At 49.5% G+C, this 15977-nt stretch overlaps 17 non-coding genes across 17 annotated transcripts; all 17 read left to right on the forward strand.

Moving 5' to 3' along the window:
- Nucleotides 1-4230: 4230 nt before the first annotated feature.
- Nucleotides 4231-4315, forward strand: TRNAL-UAA (transfer RNA leucine (anticodon UAA)). Its single transcript has one exon. It is a non-coding gene; the product is annotated as a tRNA-Leu (tRNA).
- Nucleotides 4316-4854: 539 nt separating this feature from the next.
- On the forward strand, nucleotides 4855-4936 carry TRNAS-UGA (transfer RNA serine (anticodon UGA)). The gene has a single exon. It is a non-coding gene; the product is annotated as a tRNA-Ser (tRNA).
- A 543-nt stretch (nucleotides 4937-5479) lies between these two features.
- Nucleotides 5480-5561, forward strand: TRNAS-CGA (transfer RNA serine (anticodon CGA)). The gene has a single exon. It is a non-coding gene; the product is annotated as a tRNA-Ser (tRNA).
- Nucleotides 5562-6103: 542 nt separating this feature from the next.
- On the forward strand, nucleotides 6104-6185 carry TRNAS-UGA (transfer RNA serine (anticodon UGA)). Its single transcript has one exon. It is a non-coding gene; the product is annotated as a tRNA-Ser (tRNA).
- A 392-nt stretch (nucleotides 6186-6577) lies between these two features.
- Nucleotides 6578-6659, forward strand: TRNAS-UGA (transfer RNA serine (anticodon UGA)). Its single transcript has one exon. It is a non-coding gene; the product is annotated as a tRNA-Ser (tRNA).
- Nucleotides 6660-7201: 542 nt separating this feature from the next.
- On the forward strand, nucleotides 7202-7283 carry TRNAS-UGA (transfer RNA serine (anticodon UGA)). The gene has a single exon. It is a non-coding gene; the product is annotated as a tRNA-Ser (tRNA).
- Nucleotides 7284-8433: 1150 nt separating this feature from the next.
- On the forward strand, nucleotides 8434-8515 carry TRNAS-UGA (transfer RNA serine (anticodon UGA)). Its single transcript has one exon. It is a non-coding gene; the product is annotated as a tRNA-Ser (tRNA).
- Nucleotides 8516-9664: 1149 nt separating this feature from the next.
- Nucleotides 9665-9746, forward strand: TRNAS-UGA (transfer RNA serine (anticodon UGA)). Its single transcript has one exon. It is a non-coding gene; the product is annotated as a tRNA-Ser (tRNA).
- A 541-nt stretch (nucleotides 9747-10287) lies between these two features.
- TRNAL-CAA (transfer RNA leucine (anticodon CAA)) lies at nucleotides 10288-10369 on the forward strand. Its single transcript has one exon. It is a non-coding gene; the product is annotated as a tRNA-Leu (tRNA).
- A 540-nt stretch (nucleotides 10370-10909) lies between these two features.
- On the forward strand, nucleotides 10910-10991 carry TRNAS-UGA (transfer RNA serine (anticodon UGA)). Its single transcript has one exon. It is a non-coding gene; the product is annotated as a tRNA-Ser (tRNA).
- Nucleotides 10992-11533: 542 nt separating this feature from the next.
- On the forward strand, nucleotides 11534-11615 carry TRNAS-UGA (transfer RNA serine (anticodon UGA)). Its single transcript has one exon. It is a non-coding gene; the product is annotated as a tRNA-Ser (tRNA).
- Nucleotides 11616-12157: 542 nt separating this feature from the next.
- Nucleotides 12158-12239, forward strand: TRNAS-CGA (transfer RNA serine (anticodon CGA)). Its single transcript has one exon. It is a non-coding gene; the product is annotated as a tRNA-Ser (tRNA).
- Nucleotides 12240-12768: 529 nt separating this feature from the next.
- TRNAS-CGA (transfer RNA serine (anticodon CGA)) lies at nucleotides 12769-12849 on the forward strand. The gene has a single exon. It is a non-coding gene; the product is annotated as a tRNA-Ser (tRNA).
- Nucleotides 12850-13389: 540 nt separating this feature from the next.
- TRNAS-CGA (transfer RNA serine (anticodon CGA)) lies at nucleotides 13390-13471 on the forward strand. Its single transcript has one exon. It is a non-coding gene; the product is annotated as a tRNA-Ser (tRNA).
- Nucleotides 13472-14013: 542 nt separating this feature from the next.
- On the forward strand, nucleotides 14014-14092 carry TRNAS-CGA (transfer RNA serine (anticodon CGA)). The gene has a single exon. It is a non-coding gene; the product is annotated as a tRNA-Ser (tRNA).
- Nucleotides 14093-14633: 541 nt separating this feature from the next.
- Nucleotides 14634-14715, forward strand: TRNAS-UGA (transfer RNA serine (anticodon UGA)). The gene has a single exon. It is a non-coding gene; the product is annotated as a tRNA-Ser (tRNA).
- A 542-nt stretch (nucleotides 14716-15257) lies between these two features.
- On the forward strand, nucleotides 15258-15339 carry TRNAS-UGA (transfer RNA serine (anticodon UGA)). The gene has a single exon. It is a non-coding gene; the product is annotated as a tRNA-Ser (tRNA).
- The last annotated feature ends 638 nt before the right edge of the window (nucleotides 15340-15977 follow it).

Raw genomic sequence — 15977 nt, forward strand, 5'->3', positions numbered from 1 at the left:
TGGAGCCCGCCCCGGGCACTCTGCCATGCCGTCAGCCTGGATGGAGCCCCGGACGCCCGGGGGGACGAAGGCCCGGGACGCATGGAGCCTGTCCCGGGCACTCTGCCATGCCATCGGCCTGGATGGAGCACCGGACGCCCGGGGGATGACTGCCCAAGAGCCATGGAGCCCGTCCTGGGCAATTTGACATGCAGTTGGCCTGGAGGAAGGAAGCTCCGGGTGGCCTAGGGAGGTGTTGCCCAGGCATATCCCATCTGGTCCTCTTGGCAGAGAACCACCAACCCTGGAGGGGTGTCCGGGCATACCCTGCCCCATAGTAATCCGGAGGCAAATTACCCCCCTTTCTTGCAATCTGTGCACGCGAGGTGACAGAGGGGACCCAAGGCGTGAAAGAACCCGACCTCATGGAGCCCTCACTGGGATCCGGGAGGGGAATGGCACCTCATTAAGACTTCCAGGGAAGTTCGGCCATCTGGTCCCCCCCCATAGGAAAGCGTTGCGGGCGACCAGATGCCCGAGGGGATCCGGGCGACCAGATGGCCGAGGGAATCTGTGCGATCAGATGGCCGGGCATGGAGGTGAAGCCGCCTGGACTCTTCCCCACCCCGTCCCCGTCCCGGGACGAATGCCCGGGACGCATGGAGCCCGTCCTGGCCACTTGACGTCCCGTCCTGGGCATTGAACCATGCCGTCGGCCTGGAGAAGGGAGCCCCCGGACGCCCAGGGGAGGACTGCCCGGTACCCGTGGAGCCCTTCCCGGGTACTTTGCAACGCCGTTGGCCTCCTGGAGATGGGTGCCCCAGATGCCCGGGGGTGGGCTGCCCGGGACCCATGGAGCCCGTCCTGGGCACTTTTACATGCCGTCGGCCTGGAGGTGGGTGCCCTGGACGCCCGGGGGAGGCCTGCCCGGGACCCGTGGAGCCCTTCCCGGGTACTTTGCCAATGCCGTTGGCCTCATGGAGATGGGTGCCCCAGACGCCCGGGGGAGGTCTACCAGGGACCCATGGAGCCCGTCCTGGGCACTTTGCCAATGCCGTTGGCCTCATGGAGATGGGTGCCCCGGACGCCAGAGGGAGGTCTGCCCGGGACCCATGGAGCCCGTCCTGGGTACTTTGCCAATGCTGTTGGCCTCCTGGAGATGGGTGTCCCGGACGCCCGGGGGAGGACTGTCCCGGACTCATGGAGCCCGCCCTGGGCACTTTGACATGCCGTCGGCCTGGCGGTGGGAGCCCCGGACGCCCGGGGGAGGGCTGCCCGGGACCCATGGAGCCCGACCCAGGCACTCTGTCATGCCGTCAGCCTGGATGGAGCCCCGGAAGCCCGGGGGACGAATGCCCGGGACGCATGGAGCCCGTCCTGGGCACTTTTCCGTGCCTTCGGCCTGGAGCCCCCCAGACACCCAGGGGAGGACCACCGTGAAAACCATGGAGCCCGACCTGGGCACTCTGCCATACCGTCAGCCTAGATGGAGCCCCGGACGACCAGGGGACGAATGCCCTGGACGCATGGAGCCCGTCCTGGGCACTTTTCCATGCATTTGGCCTGGAGCCCCCAGACACCCAGGGGAGGACCACCGTGAAAACCATGGAGCCCGACCTGGGCACTCTTCCATACCGTCAGCCTAGATGGAGCCCCGGACGCCCGGGGGATGAATGCCCGGGACGCATGGAGCCTGTCCTGGGCACTTTTCCATGCCGTCAGCCTGGATGAAGCCCGTCCTGGGCAATTTGACATGCAGTTGGCCTGGAGGAAGGAAGCCCCGGGTGGCCTAGGGAGGTGTTGCCCAGGCATATCCCATCTGGTCCCCATGGCAGAGAACCACCAGCCTCGGAGGGGTGTCCGGGCGTACCCTTCTCCCTAGTAATCCGGAGGAAAATGACCCCCTTTTCTTGTAATCTGTGCACGCGAGGTGACAGAGGGGACCCAAGGCGCGAATGTACCCGACCTCCTGGAGCCCTCGCTAGGATCCGGGCGGCGAATGGCACCTCATCGGGACTTCCAGCGAAGTTCGGCCATCTGGTCGCCCCATAGGAAAGCGTTGCGGGCGACCAGATGCCCGAGGGGATCCGGGCGACCAGATGGCCGAGGGAATCTGGGCGATCAGATGGATGGACACGGAAGTGAAGCCGCCTGGACTCTCCCGACCCTGTCCCCGTCCCCGTCCCCGTGCCCGTGCCCGGGACGCATGGAGCCCGTCCTGGGCACTTATCCATGCCTTCGGCCTGGAGCCCCCAGACACCCAGGGGAGGACCACCGTGAAAGCCATGGATCCCGACCCGGGCACTCTGCCATACCGTCAGCCTGGATAGAGCCCCGGACGCCCGGGGGACGAATGCCCGGGACGCATGGAGCCCGTCCTGGGCACTTTTCCATGCCTTTGGCCTGGAGCCCCCAGACACCCAGGGGAGGACCACCGTGAAAACCATGGAGCCCGACCCGGGCACTCTGCCATACCGTCAGCCTGGATGGAGCCTCGGACGCCCGGGGGACGAATGCCCGGGACCCATGGAGCCCGTCCTGGGCACTTTTCCATGCCTTCGGCCTGGAGCCCCCAGACACCCAGGGGAGGACCACCGTGAAAACCATGGAGCCCGACCCGGGCACTCTGCCATACCGTCAGCCTAGATGGAGCCCTGGAAGCCCAGGGGACGAATGCCCGGGACGCATGGAGCCCGTCCTGGGCACTTTTCCATGCCGTCAGCCTGGATGGAGCCCCGGACGCCCGGGGGACGACTGCCCAGGAGCCATGGAGCCCGTCCTGGGCAATTTGACATGCAGTTGGCCTGGAGGAAGGAAGCCCCGGGTGGCCTAGGGAGGTGTTGCCCAGGCATATCCCATCTGGTCCCCATGGCAGAGAACCACCAGCCTCGGAGGGGTGTCCGGGCGTACCCTTCTCCCTAGTAATCCGGAGGAAAATTACCCCCTTTTCTTGTAATCTGTGCACGCGAGGTGACAGAGGGGACCCAAGGCGCGAATGTACCAGACCTCCTGGAGCCCTCGCTGGGATCCGGGCGGCGAATGGCACCTCATCGGGACTTCCAGGGAAGTTCGGCCATCTGGTCGCCCCATAGGAAAGCGTTGCGGGCGACCAGATGCCCGAGGGGATCCGGGCGACCAGATGGCCGAGGGAATCTGGGCGATCAGATGGCTGGACACGGAAGTGAAGCCGCCTGGACTCTCCCGACCCTGTCCCCGTCCCCGTCCCCGTGCCCGTGCCCGGGACGCATGGAGCCCGTCCTGGGCACTTATCCATGCCTTCGGCCTGGAGCCCCCAGACACCCAGGGGAGGACCACCGTGAAAGCCATGGAGCCCGACCCGGGCACTCTGCCATACCGTCAGCCTGGATGGAGCCCCGGACGCCCGGGGGACGAATGCCCGGGACCCATGGAGCCCGTCCTGGGCACTTTTCCATGCCTTCGGCCTGGAGCGCCCCGACACCCTGGGGAGGACCACCCTGGAAACCATGGAGCCCGACCCGGGCACTCTGCCATGCCGTCGGCCTGGATGGAGCCCCGGACGCCCGGGGGACGAATGCCCGGGACGCATGGAGCCCGTCCTGGGTACTTTTCCATGCCGTCGGCCAGGAGCCCCCTGACACCCAGGGGAGGACCACGGTGAAAACCATGGAGCCCGACCCGGGCACTCTGCCATACCGTCAGCCTGGATGGAGCCCCGGGCGCCCGGGGGACGACTGCCCAAGAGCCATGGAGCCCATCCCGGGCACTCTGCCATGCCGTCCCGACAAATTCGTACGGACTCCTAACCTTACGACACGGATCGGAATCGAGCCCTAAATGTAAACATTAAGACAATTTCAACACTCAGGAAATGTTTAAGAGAGCAGGTGGTTTGGAAGGGTTCGTAGTCTGGACCTGTCCTGCCTGATCTTGACGAGTCACAAAAAGAGTAATTTTTTTATGTAGTGTGTCTTGTTTAGGCATTTGGACTCTTTCTGAGTACTCTTAAGTGCCCATTCCCAGCGCCGTAATATAGGGAAAAGAGGGTAGGAATGTGCAGTGATTGATTACCGCTCATCTGTGCCCTGTCACTCACTTTGAGTGATGCGTGTTGCTATTTTTATTAATTGTATCAAAGCATGCGAAATAAGTGAGAGCAACAGGGCACTGCTGGTACCTGCCCCGTCCTTCCGTTACTTTATTTTTTAGGTCTCGGCCTGACGTGAGCAGCGCATGGCTCATATACGACAACAGTGACATCATACACATGTAGCTGCGATGGCCGAGTGGGTAAGGTGTTGGACTTAAAATCCAATGGGCTTTCTCCGCGTAGGTTCGAATCCTGCTTGCAGGGTCATTAGATTTTGCATTAGCACCATTTGGTTTTGTTAAGTAAATGTTTACTTCTCGTTATGCAGTCCTCTTCAAGTCACAGAGTTAAACGGCAAAAACTCAAACTAGATGTAAACATTGAGACAATTTCTACACCCAGGAAGTGTTTTACAGAGCAGGTGGCTCGGAAGGGTTCGTAGTCTGGACCTGTTTGCCTGATCTAGACAATTCACGAAAAGAGTAATTATTTTTATGTAGAGTGTCTTGTTTAGGCTTTTGAACTCTTTCTGAGTACTCTTAAGGGCCCATTCACAGCACCGTAAGATAGGGAAAAGAGGGTTGAAATGTGCAGTGATTGATTACCGCTCATCTGTGCCCTGTCACACACTTTGAGTGATGCGTGTTGCTATTTTTATTAATTGTATCAAAGCATGCAAAATAAGTGAGGGAGACAGGGCACTGCTGGTACGTGCCCCGTCCTTCCGTTACTTTAATTTTTAGGTCTCGGCCTGATGTGAGCAGCGCATGGCTCGTATACGACAACAGTGACATCAAACTCATGCAGTTGTGATGGCTGAGTGGTTAAGGCGTTGGACTTGAAATCAAATGGGGTTTCCTCGCGTAGGTTCGAATCCAGCTCGCAGCGTCATGAGATTTTGCATGAACACCATTTGGTTTAGTTAAGTAAAAGTTCATTTCTCGTTATGCAATCCTCATCAAGTCACAGAGTTAAACGGCAAAAACTCAAACTAGATGTAAACATTGAGACAATTTCTACACCCAGGAAGTGTTTTACAGAGCAGGTGGCTCGGAAGGGTTCGTAGTCTGGACCTGTTTGCCTGATCTAGACAAGTCACGAAAAGAGTAATATTTTTTCATGAAGCGTGTCTTGGTTAGGCTTTTGGACTCTTTCTGAGTACACTTAAGGGCCCGTTGCAACCGCCGTAATATAGGGAAAAGAGGGTAGAAATGCGCAGTGATTGATTACTGCTCATCTGTGCCCTGTCACTCACTTTGAGTGATACGTGTTGCTATTTTTATTAATTGTATGAAAGCATGTGAAATAAGTGAGGGCAACAGGGCACTGCTGGTTCCTGCCCCGTCCTTATGTTACTTTATTTTTTAGGTCTCGGCCTGACGTGAGCAGCGCATGGCTCATATACGACAACAGTGACATCCTATTCATGGAGCTGTGATGGCCGAGTGGTTAAGGCGTTGAACTCGAAATTCAATGGGGTTTCCCTGCGAAGGTTCGACTCCTGCTTGCAGTGTTGTCCGATTTTGCATGAACACCATTTGGTTTGTTGAGGAAATGTTCACTTCTCGTTACGCAATCCTCATCAAGTCACAGAGTTAAACAGCAAAAACTCAAACTAAATGTAAACATTAAGACAATTTCAACACTCAGGAAGTGTTTTATAGAGCAGGTGGTTCGGAAGGGTTCGTAGTCTGGACCTGTCCTGCCTGATCTTGACGAGTCACGAAAAGAGTAATTATTTTTATGTAGAGTGTCTTGTTTAGGCTTTTGGACTCTTTCTGAGTACACTTGAGGGCCCGGTCCCAGCGCCGTAATATAGGGAAAAGAGGGTAGAAATGCACAGTGATTGATTACCGCTCATCTGTGCCCTGTCACTCACTTTGAGTGATGCGTGTTGCTATTTTTATTAATTGAATAAAAGCATGCAAAATGAGTGAGGGCAACTGAGCACTGCTGGTACCTGCCCCGTCCTTCCGTTACTTTACTTTTTAGGTCTCGGTCTGACGTGAGCAGCGCATGGGTCATATACGACAACAGTGACATTACACGCATGGAGCTGCGATGGCCGAGTGGTTAAGGCGTTGGACTTGAAATCCGATGGGGTTTCCCTGCGCAGGTTCGAATCCTGCTTGCAGCGACGTGTGATTTTGCAGGAACACCATTTGGTTTGTTAAGGAAAAGTTCACTTCTCGTTAGGCAATCCGTATCAAGTCACAGAGTTAAACAAAAAAACCTCAAACTAAATGTAAACATTGAGACAATTTCAACACTCAGGAAGTGTTTTAGAGAGCAGGTGGTTCAGGGTAGAAATGTGCAGTGATTGATTACCGCTCATCAGTGCCCTGTCACTCACTTTGAGTGATGCGTGTTGCTATTTTTATTAATTGTATCAAAGCATGCGAAATAAGTGAGGGCAACAGGGCACTGCTGGTACCTGCCCCGTCCTTCCGTTGCTTTATTTTTTAGGTCTCGGTCTGACTTGAGCAGCGCATGGCTCGTATATGACAAGAGTGACATCATACTCACGAAGCTGCGATGGCTGAGTGGTTAAGGCGTTGGACCTGAAATCAATTGGGGTTTCCCAGCGCAGTTTCAAATCCTGCTTGCAGCTTCGTGCGATTTTACATGAACACCATTTGGTTTGTTAAGGAAATGTTCACTTCTCGTTACGCAATCCTCATCAAGTCACAGAGTTAAACAGCAAAAACTCAAACTAAATGTAAACATTAAGACAATTTCAACACTCAGGAAGTGTTTTAGAGAGCAGGTGGTGGGGAAGGCTTCGTAGTCTGAACCTGTCCTGCCTGATCTTGACGAGTCCCAAAAAGAGTAATTTTTTTTATGTAGCGTGTCTTGTTTAGGCTTTTGAACTCTTTCTGAGTACTCTTAAGGGCCCATTCACAGCGCCGTAAGATAGGGAAAAGAGGGTTGAAATGTGCAGTGATTGATTACCGCTCATCTGTGCCCTGTCACACACTTTGAGTGATGCGTGTTGCTATTTTTATTAATTGTATCAAAGCATGCGAAATAAGTGAGGGAGACAGGGCACTGCTGGTACGTGCCCCGTCCTTCCGTTACTTTAATTTTTAGGTCTCGGCCTGATGTGAGCGGCGCATGGCTCGTATACGACAACAGTGACATCATACTCATGCAGTTGCGATGGCCGAGTGGTTAAGGCTTTGGACTTGAAATCAAATGGGGTTTCCCCGCGTAGGTTCGAATCCTGCTCGCAGCTTCATGAGATTTTGCATGAACACCATTTGGTTTAGTTAAGTAAATGTTCACTTCTCATTATGCAACGCTCATCAAGTCACAGAGTTAAACGGCAAAAACTCAAATTAGATGTAAACATTGAGACAATTTCCACACCCAGGAAGTGTTTTAGAGAGCAGGTGGCTCGGAAAGGTTCGTAGTCTGGAGCTGTCCTGCCTGATATAGACAAGTCACGAAAAGAGTAATTCTTTTTTATGAAGCGTGTCTTGTTTATTCTTTTGGACTCTTTCTGAGTACACTTAAGGGCTTGTTGCCACCACCGTAATACAGGGAAAAGAGGGTAGAAATGTGCAGTGATTGATTACCACTCATCTGTGCCCTGTCACTCACTTTGAGTGATACGTGTTGCTATTTTTATTAATTGCATGAAAGCATGCGAAATAAGTGAGGGCAACAGGGCACTGCTGGTACCTGCCCCGTCCTTCCGTTGCTCTATTTTTTAGGTCTCGGTCTGAAGTGAGCAGTGCATGGCTTGTATACGACACATGGAGCTGCAATGGCCGTGTGGTGAAGGCGTTGGACTCGAAATCAATGGGGCTTCCCTGCGCAGATCCGAATCCAGCTTGCAGCCTCGTGCGATTTTGCATGAACACCATTTGGTTTGATAAGGAAATGTTCACTTCTCGTTACGCAATCCTCATCAAGTAACCGAGTTAAACAGCAAAAACTCAAACTAAATGTAAACATTAAGACAATTTCAACACTCAGGAAGTGTTTTAGAGAGCAGGTGGTTCGAAGGGTTTGTAGTCTGGACCTGTCCTGCCTGATCTTGACGAGTCCCAAAAAGAGTAATTTTTTTTATGTAGCGTGTCTTGTTTAGGCTTTTGAACTCTTTCTGAGTACTCTTAAGGGCCCATTCACAGCGCCGTAAGATAGGGAAAAGAGGGTTGAAATGTGCAGTGATTGATTACCGCTCATCTGTGCCCTGTCACACACTTTGAGTGATGCGTGTTGCTATTTTTATTAATTGTATCAAAGCATGCGAAATAAGTGAGGGAGACAGGGCACTGCTGGTACGTGCCCCGTCCTTCCGTTACTTTAATTTTTAGGTCTCGGCCTGATGTGAGCGGCGCATGGCTCGTATACGACAACAGTGACATCATACTCATGCAGTTGCGATGGCCGAGTGGTTAAGGCTTTGGACTTGAAATCAAATGGGGTTTCCCCGCGTAGGTTCGAATCCTGCTCGCAGCTTCTTGAGATTTTGCATGAACACCATTTGGTTTAGTTAAGTAAATGTTCACTTCTCATTATGCAACGCTCATCAAGTCACAGAGTTAAACGGCAAAAACTCAAATTAGATGTAAACATTGAGACAATTTCCACACCCAGGAAGTGTTTTAGAGAGCAGGTGGCTCGGAAAGGTTCGTAGTCTGGAGCTGTCCTGCCTGATATAGACAAGTCACGAAAAGAGTAATTCTTTTTTATGAAGCGTGTCTTGTTTATTCTTTTGGACTCTTTCTGAGTACACTTAAGGGCTTGTTGCCACCACCGTAATACAGGGAAAAGAGGGTAGAAATGTGCAGTGATTGATTACCACTCATCTGTGCCCTGTCACTCACTTTGAGTGATACGTGTTGCTATTTTTATTAATTGCATGAAAGCATGCGAAATAAGTGAGGGCAACAGGGCACTGCTGGTACCTGCCCCGTCCTTCCGTTGCTCTATTTTTTAGGTCTCGGTCTGAAGTGAGCAGTGCATGGCTTGTATACGACACATGGAGCTGCAATGGCCGTGTGGTGAAGGCGTTGGACTCGAAATCAATGGGGCTTCCCTGCGCAGATCCGAATCCAGCTTGCAGCCTCGTGCGATTTTGCATGAACACCATTTGGTTTGATAAGGAAATGTTCACTTCTCGTTACGCAATCCTCATCAAGTAACCGAGTTAAACAGCAAAAACTCAAACTAAATGTAAACATTAAGACAATTTCAACACTCAGGAAGTGTTTTAGAGAGCAGGTGGTTCGAAGGGTTTGTAGTCTGGACCTGTCCTGCCTGATCTTGACGAGTCACGAAAAGAGTAATTTTTTTTATGTAGAGTGTCTTGTTTAGGCTTTTGGACTCTTTCTGAGTACATTTAAGGGCCCGGTCCCAGCGCCGTAATATAGGGAAAAGAGGGTAGAAATGCGCAGTGATTGATTACTGCTCATCTGTGCCCTGTCACTCACTTTGAGTGATACGTGTTGCTATTTTTATTAATTGTATGAAAGCAAGCAAATAAGTGAGGGCAACAGAGCACTGCTGGTACCTGCCCCTTCCTTCGGTTACTTTATTTTTTAGGTCTCGGTATGACGTGAGCAGCGCATGGCTCATATACGACAACAGTGACATCATTCTCATGGAGCTGTGATGGCTGAGTGGTTAAGGCGTTTGATTTGAAATCCAATGGGGTTTCCCTGCGCAGGTTCGAATCCTGCTTGCAGAGATGTACGATTTTTCATGAACACCATTTGGTTTGTTAAGGAAATTTTCACTTCTTGTTAGTCAATCCTAATCAAGTCACAGAGTTAAACAGCAAAAATTCAAACTAAATGTAAACATTAAGACAATGTCAACACTCAGGAAGTGTTTAAGAGAGCAGTTGGTTTGGAAGGGTTCGTAGTCTGGACCTGTCCTGCCTGATCTTGACGAGTCACAAAAAGAGTAATTTTTTTATGTAGCGTGTCTTCTTTAGGCATTTGGACTCTTTCTGAGTACTCTTAAGTGCCCATTCCCAGCGCCGTAATATTGGGAAAAGAGGGTAGGAATGTGCAGTGATTGATTACCGCTCATCTGTGCCCTGTCACTCACTTTGAGTGATGCGTGTTGCTATTTTTATTAATTGTATCAAAGCATGCAAAATAAGTGAGGGCAACAGGGCACTGCTGGTACCTGCCCCGTCCTTCCGTTACTTTATTTTTTAGGTCTCGGTCTGACGTGAGCAGCGCATGGCTCATATACGACAACAGTGACGTCATACTCATGAAGCTGCGATGGGTGAGTGGTTAAGGCGTTGGACTCAAAATCCAATAGGGTTTCCCTGCGCAGGTTCGAATCCTGCTTGCAGCGACCCGTGATTTTGCATGAACACCATTTGTTTGTTAAGGAAATGTTCACTTCTCGTTAGTCAATCCTCATCAAGTCACAGAGTTAAACAGCAAAAATTCAAACTAAATGTAAACATTAAGACAATTTCAACACTCAGGAAGTGTTTTAGAGAGCAGGTGGTTCAGAAGGGTTCGTAGTCTGGACCTGTCCTGCCTGATCTTGACGAGTCACAAAAAGAGTAATTTTTTCATGTAGCGTGTCTTGTTTAGACTTTTGGACTCTTTCTGAGTACTCTTAGGGGCCTATTCCCAGCGCCGTAATATAGGGAAAAGAGGGTAGAAATGTGCAGTGATTGATTACCGCTCATCTGTGCCCTGTCACTCACTTTGAGTGATGCGTGCTGCTATTTTTATTGATTGTATCAAAGCATGCGAAATAAGTGAGGGCAACAGGGCACTGCTGGTACCTGCCCCGTCCTTCCGTTGCTTTATTTTTTAGGTCTCGGTCTGACTTGAGCAGCGCATGGCTCGTATACGACAACAGTGACATCATTCTCATGGAGCTGCGACGGCCGAGTGGTTAAGGCGTTGGACCTGAAATCCAATGGGGTTTCATTGCGCAGGTTCGGATCCTGCTTGCAGCATCGTGAGATATTGCATGAATACCATTTGGTTTAGTTAAGTAAATGTTCACTTCTTGTTATGCAATCCTCATCAAGTCACAGAGTTAAACGGCAAAAACAAAAACTAGATGTAAATATTGAGACAATTTCCACACCCAGGAAGTGTTTTAGAGAGCAGGTGGCTCGGAAGGGTTCGTAGTCTGGACCTGTCCTGCCTGATCTTGACGAGTCACAAAAAGAGTAATTTTTTTATGTAGCGTGTCTTGTTTAGGCATTTGGACTCTTTCTGAGTACTCTTAAGTGCCCATTCCCAGCGCCGTAATATAGGGAAAAGAGGGTAGGAATGTGCAGTGATTGATTATCGCTCATCTGTGCCCTGTCACTCACTTTGAGTGATGCGTGTTGCTATTTTTATTAATTGTATCAAAGCATGCGAAATAAGTGAGGGCAACAGGGCACTGCTGGTACCTGCCCCGTCCTTCCGTTGCTTTATTTTTTAGGTCTCGGTCTGACTTGAGCAGCGCATGGCTCGTATACGACAACAGTGACATCATTCTCATGGAGCTGCGACGGCCGAGTGGTTAAGGCGTTGGACCTGAAATCCCATGGGGTTTCCCTGCGCAGTTTCGAATCCTGCTTGCAGCATCGTGAGATATTGCATGAATACCATTTGGTTTAGTTAAGTAAATGTTCACTTCTCGTTAGTCAATCCTCATCAAGTCACAGAGTTAAACAGCAAAAATTCAAACTAAATGTAAACATTAAGACAATTTCAACACTCAGGAAGTGTTTTAGAGAGCAGGTGGTTCAGAAGGGTTCGTAGTCTGGACCTGTCCTGCCTGATCTTGACGAGTCACAAAAAGAGTAATTTTTTCATGTAGCGTGTCTTGTTTAGACTTTTGGACTCTTTCTGAGTACTCTTAGGGGCCTATTCCCAGCGCCGTAATATAGGGAAAAGAGGGTAGAAATGCGCAGTGATTGATTACTGCTCATCTGTGCCCTGTCACTCACTTTGAGTGATACGTGTTGCTATTTTTATTAATTGTATGAAAGCATGTGAAATAAGTGAGGGCAACAGGGCACTGCTGGTTCCTGCCCCGTCCTTATGTTACTTTATGTTTTAGGTCTCAGCCTGACGTGAGCAGCGCATGGCTCATATACGACAACAGTGACATCATGCTCATGGAGCTGCGATGGCCGAGTGGTTAAGGCGTTGTACTCGAAATTCAATGGGGTTTCCCTGCGCAGGTTCGAATCCTGCTTGCAGCGTCGTCCGATTTTGCATGAACACCATTTGTTTTGTTAAGGAAATGTTCACTTCTCGTTACGCAATCCTCATCAAGTCACAGAGTTAAACAGCAAAAACTCAAACTAAATGTAAACATTAAGACAATTTCAACACTCAGGAAGTGTTTTAGAGAGCAGGTGGCTCGGAAGGGTTCCTAGTCTGGAGCTGTCCTGCCTGATATAGACAACTCACGAAAAGAGTAATTTTTTTTTGTGAAGCGTGTCTTGTTTATTCTTTTGGACTCTTTCTGAGTACACTTAAGGGCCCGTTGCCACCACCGTAATATAGGGAAAAGAGAGTAGAAATGTGCAGTGATTGATTACCGCTCATCTGTGCCCTGTCACTCACTTTGATTGATACGTGTTGCTATTTTTATTAATTGTATGAAAGCATGCAAAATAAGTGATAGCAACAGGGCACTGCTGGTACCTGCCCTGTCCTTCCGTTGCTTTACTTTTTTAGGTCTCGGTCTGACGTGAGCAGTGCATGGCTCGTATACGACAACATGGAGCTGCGATGGCCGAGTGGTTAAGGTGTTGGACTCGAAATCAATGGGGTTTCCCTGCGCAGGTCCGAATCCTGCTTGCAGCGTCATGAGATTTTTCATGAACACCATTTGGTTTAGTTAAGGAAATGTTCACTACTCGTTCCGCAATCCTCATCAAGTCACAGAGTTAAACGGCAAAAACTCAAACTAGATGTAAACATTGAGACAATTTCTACACTCAGGAAGTGTTTTAGAGAGCAGGTGGCTAGGAAGGGTTCGTAGTCTGGACCTGTCCTGCCTGATCTAGACAAGTCACGAAAAGAGTAATTTTTTTTAATGAAGAGTGTCATGTTTAGGCTTTTGGACTCTTTCTGAGTACACTTAAGGGCCCGTTGCCTCCGCCGTAATATAGGGAAAAGAGGATAGAAATGCGTAGTGATTGATTACCGCTCTACTGTGCCTTGCCACTCACTTTGAGTGACACGTGATGCTAATTTTATTAATTAAAAAGCATGCAAAATAAGTGAGGGCAATAGGGCACTGCTGGTACCTGCTCGTCCTTCTGTTACTTTATTTTTTAGGTCTCGGCCTGACGTGAGCAGCGCATGGCTCATATACGAAAACAGTGACATCATACCCATGGAGCTGCGATGGCCGAGTGGTTAAGGTTTTAGACTCGAAATCCAATGGGGTTTCCCTGCACAGTTTCGAATGCTGTTGGCAGCGTTGTGCTATTTTGCATGAACACCATTTGGTTTAGTTAAGTAAATGTTCACTTCTCGTTATGCAATCCTCATCAAGTCACAGAGTTAAATGGCAAAAACAAAAACTAGATGTAAACATTGAGACAATTTCCACACCCAGGAAGTGTTTTAGAGAGCAGGTGGCTCGGAAGGGTTCGTAGTCTGGACCTGTCCTGTCTGATCTTGACGAGTCACGAAAAGAGTAATTTTTTTATGTAGTGTCTCTTGTTTAGGCTTTTGGACAATTTCTGAGTACACTTAAGGGCCCGGTCCCAGCGCCGTAATATAGGGAAAAGAGGGTAGAAATGCACAGTGATTGATTACCGCTCATCTGTGCCCTGTCATTCACTTTGAGTGATACGTGTTGCTATTTTTATTAATTGTATGAAAGCATGCAAAATAAGTGAGGGCAACAGAGCACTGCTGGTACTTGCCCCGTCCTTCCGTTACTTTACTTTTTAGGTCTCGGTCTGACGTGAGCAGCGCATGGGTCATATACGACAACAGTGACATTACATGCATGGAGCTGCGATGGCCGAGTGGTTAAGGCGGACTCGAAATCCAATGGGGTTTCCCTGCGCAGGTTCGAATCCTGCTTGCAGCGATGTGGGATTTTGCAGGAACACCATTTGGTTTGTTAAGGAAATGTTCACTTCTCGTTAGTCAATCCTCATCAAGTCACAGAGTTAAACAGCAAAAACTCAAACTAAATGTAAACATTGAGACAATTTCAACACTCAGAAAGTGTTTTAGAGAGCAGGTGGTTCGGAAGGGTGCGGAGTGTGGACCTGTCCTGCCTGATCTTGACGAGTCACAAAAAGAATAATTTTTTAATGTAGCGTGTCTTGTTTAGGCTTTTCGACTTTTTCTGAGTACTCTTACGGGCCCATTCACAGCGCCATAAGATAGGGAAAAGAGGGTAGAAATGTGCAGTGATTGATTACCGCTCATGAGTGCCCTGTCACTCACTTTGAGTGATGCGTGTTGCTATTTTTATTAATTGTATCAAAGCATGCGAAATAAGTGAGGGCAACAGGGCACTGCTGGTACCTGCCCCGTCCTTCCGTTGCTTTATTTTTTAGGTCTCGGTCTGACTTGAGCAGCGCATGGCTCGTATATGACAAGAGTGACATCATACTCATGAAGCTGCGATGGCTGAGTGGTTAAGGTGTTGGACCTGAAATCCATTGGGGTTTCCCTGCGCAGTTTCAAATCCTGCTTGCAGCTTCGTGCGATTTTACATGAACACCATTTGGTTTGTTAAGGAAATGTTCACTTCTCGTTACGCAATCCTCATCAAGTCACAGAGTTAAACAGCAAAAACTCAAACTAAATGTAAACATTAAGACAATTTCAATACTCAGGAAGTGTTTTAGAGAGCAGGTGGTGTGGAAGGCTTCGTAGTCTGAACCTGTGCTGCCTGATCTTGACGAGTCCCAAAAAGAGTAATTTTTTTTATGTAGCGTGTCTTGTTTAGGCTTTTGAACTCTTTCTGAGTACTCTTAAGGGCCCATTCACAGCGCCGTAAGATAGGGAAAAGAGGGTTGAAATGTGCAGTGATTGATTACCGCTCATCTGTGCCCTGTCACACACTTTGAGTGATGCGTGTTGCTATTTTTATTAATTGTATCAAAGCATGCGAAATAAGTGAGGGAGACAGGGCACTGCTGGTACGTGCCCCGTCCTTCCGTTACTTTAATTTTTAGGTCTCGGCCTGATGTGAGCGGCGCATGGCTCGTATACGACAACAGTGACATCATACTCATGCAGTTGCGATGGCCGAGTGGTTAAGGCTTTGGACTTGAAATCAAATGGGGTTTTCCCGCGTAGGTTCGAATCCTGCTCGCAGCGTCATGAGATTTTGCATGAACACCATTTGGTTTAGTTAAGTAAATGTTCACTTCTCATTATGCAACGCTCATCAAGTCACAGAGTTAAACGGCAAAAACTCAAACAAGATGTAAACATTGAGACAATTTCCACACCCAGGAAGTGTTTTAGAGAGCAGGTGGCTCGGAAAGGTTCGTAGTCTGGAGCTGTCCTGCCTGATATAGACAAGTCACGAAAAGAGTAATTCTTTTTTATGAAGCGTGTCTTGTTTATTCTTTTGGACTCTTTCTGAGTACACTTTAGGGCCTGTTGCCACCACCGTAATACAGGGAAAAGAGGGTAGAAATGTGCAGTGATTGATTACCACTCATCTGTGCCCTGTCACTCACTTTGAGTGATACGTGTTGCTATTTTTATTAATTGTATGAAAGCATGCGAAATAAGTGAGGGCAACAGGGCACTGCTGGTACCTGCCCCGTCCTTCCGTTGCTCTATTTTTTAGGTCTCGGTCTGAAGTGAGCAGTGCATGGCTCGTATACGACAACATGGAGCTGCAATGGCCGTGTGGTTAAGGCGTTGGACTCGAAATCAATGGGGCTTCCCTGCGCAGATCCGAATCAAGCTTGCAGCCTCGTGCGATTTTGCATGAACACCATTTG

The sequence above is a fragment of the Lissotriton helveticus genome, chromosome 11 (assembly GCF_964261635.1).
Source record: "Lissotriton helveticus chromosome 11, aLisHel1.1, whole genome shotgun sequence".
Taxonomy (NCBI): Eukaryota; Metazoa; Chordata; class Amphibia; order Caudata; family Salamandridae; genus Lissotriton; species Lissotriton helveticus.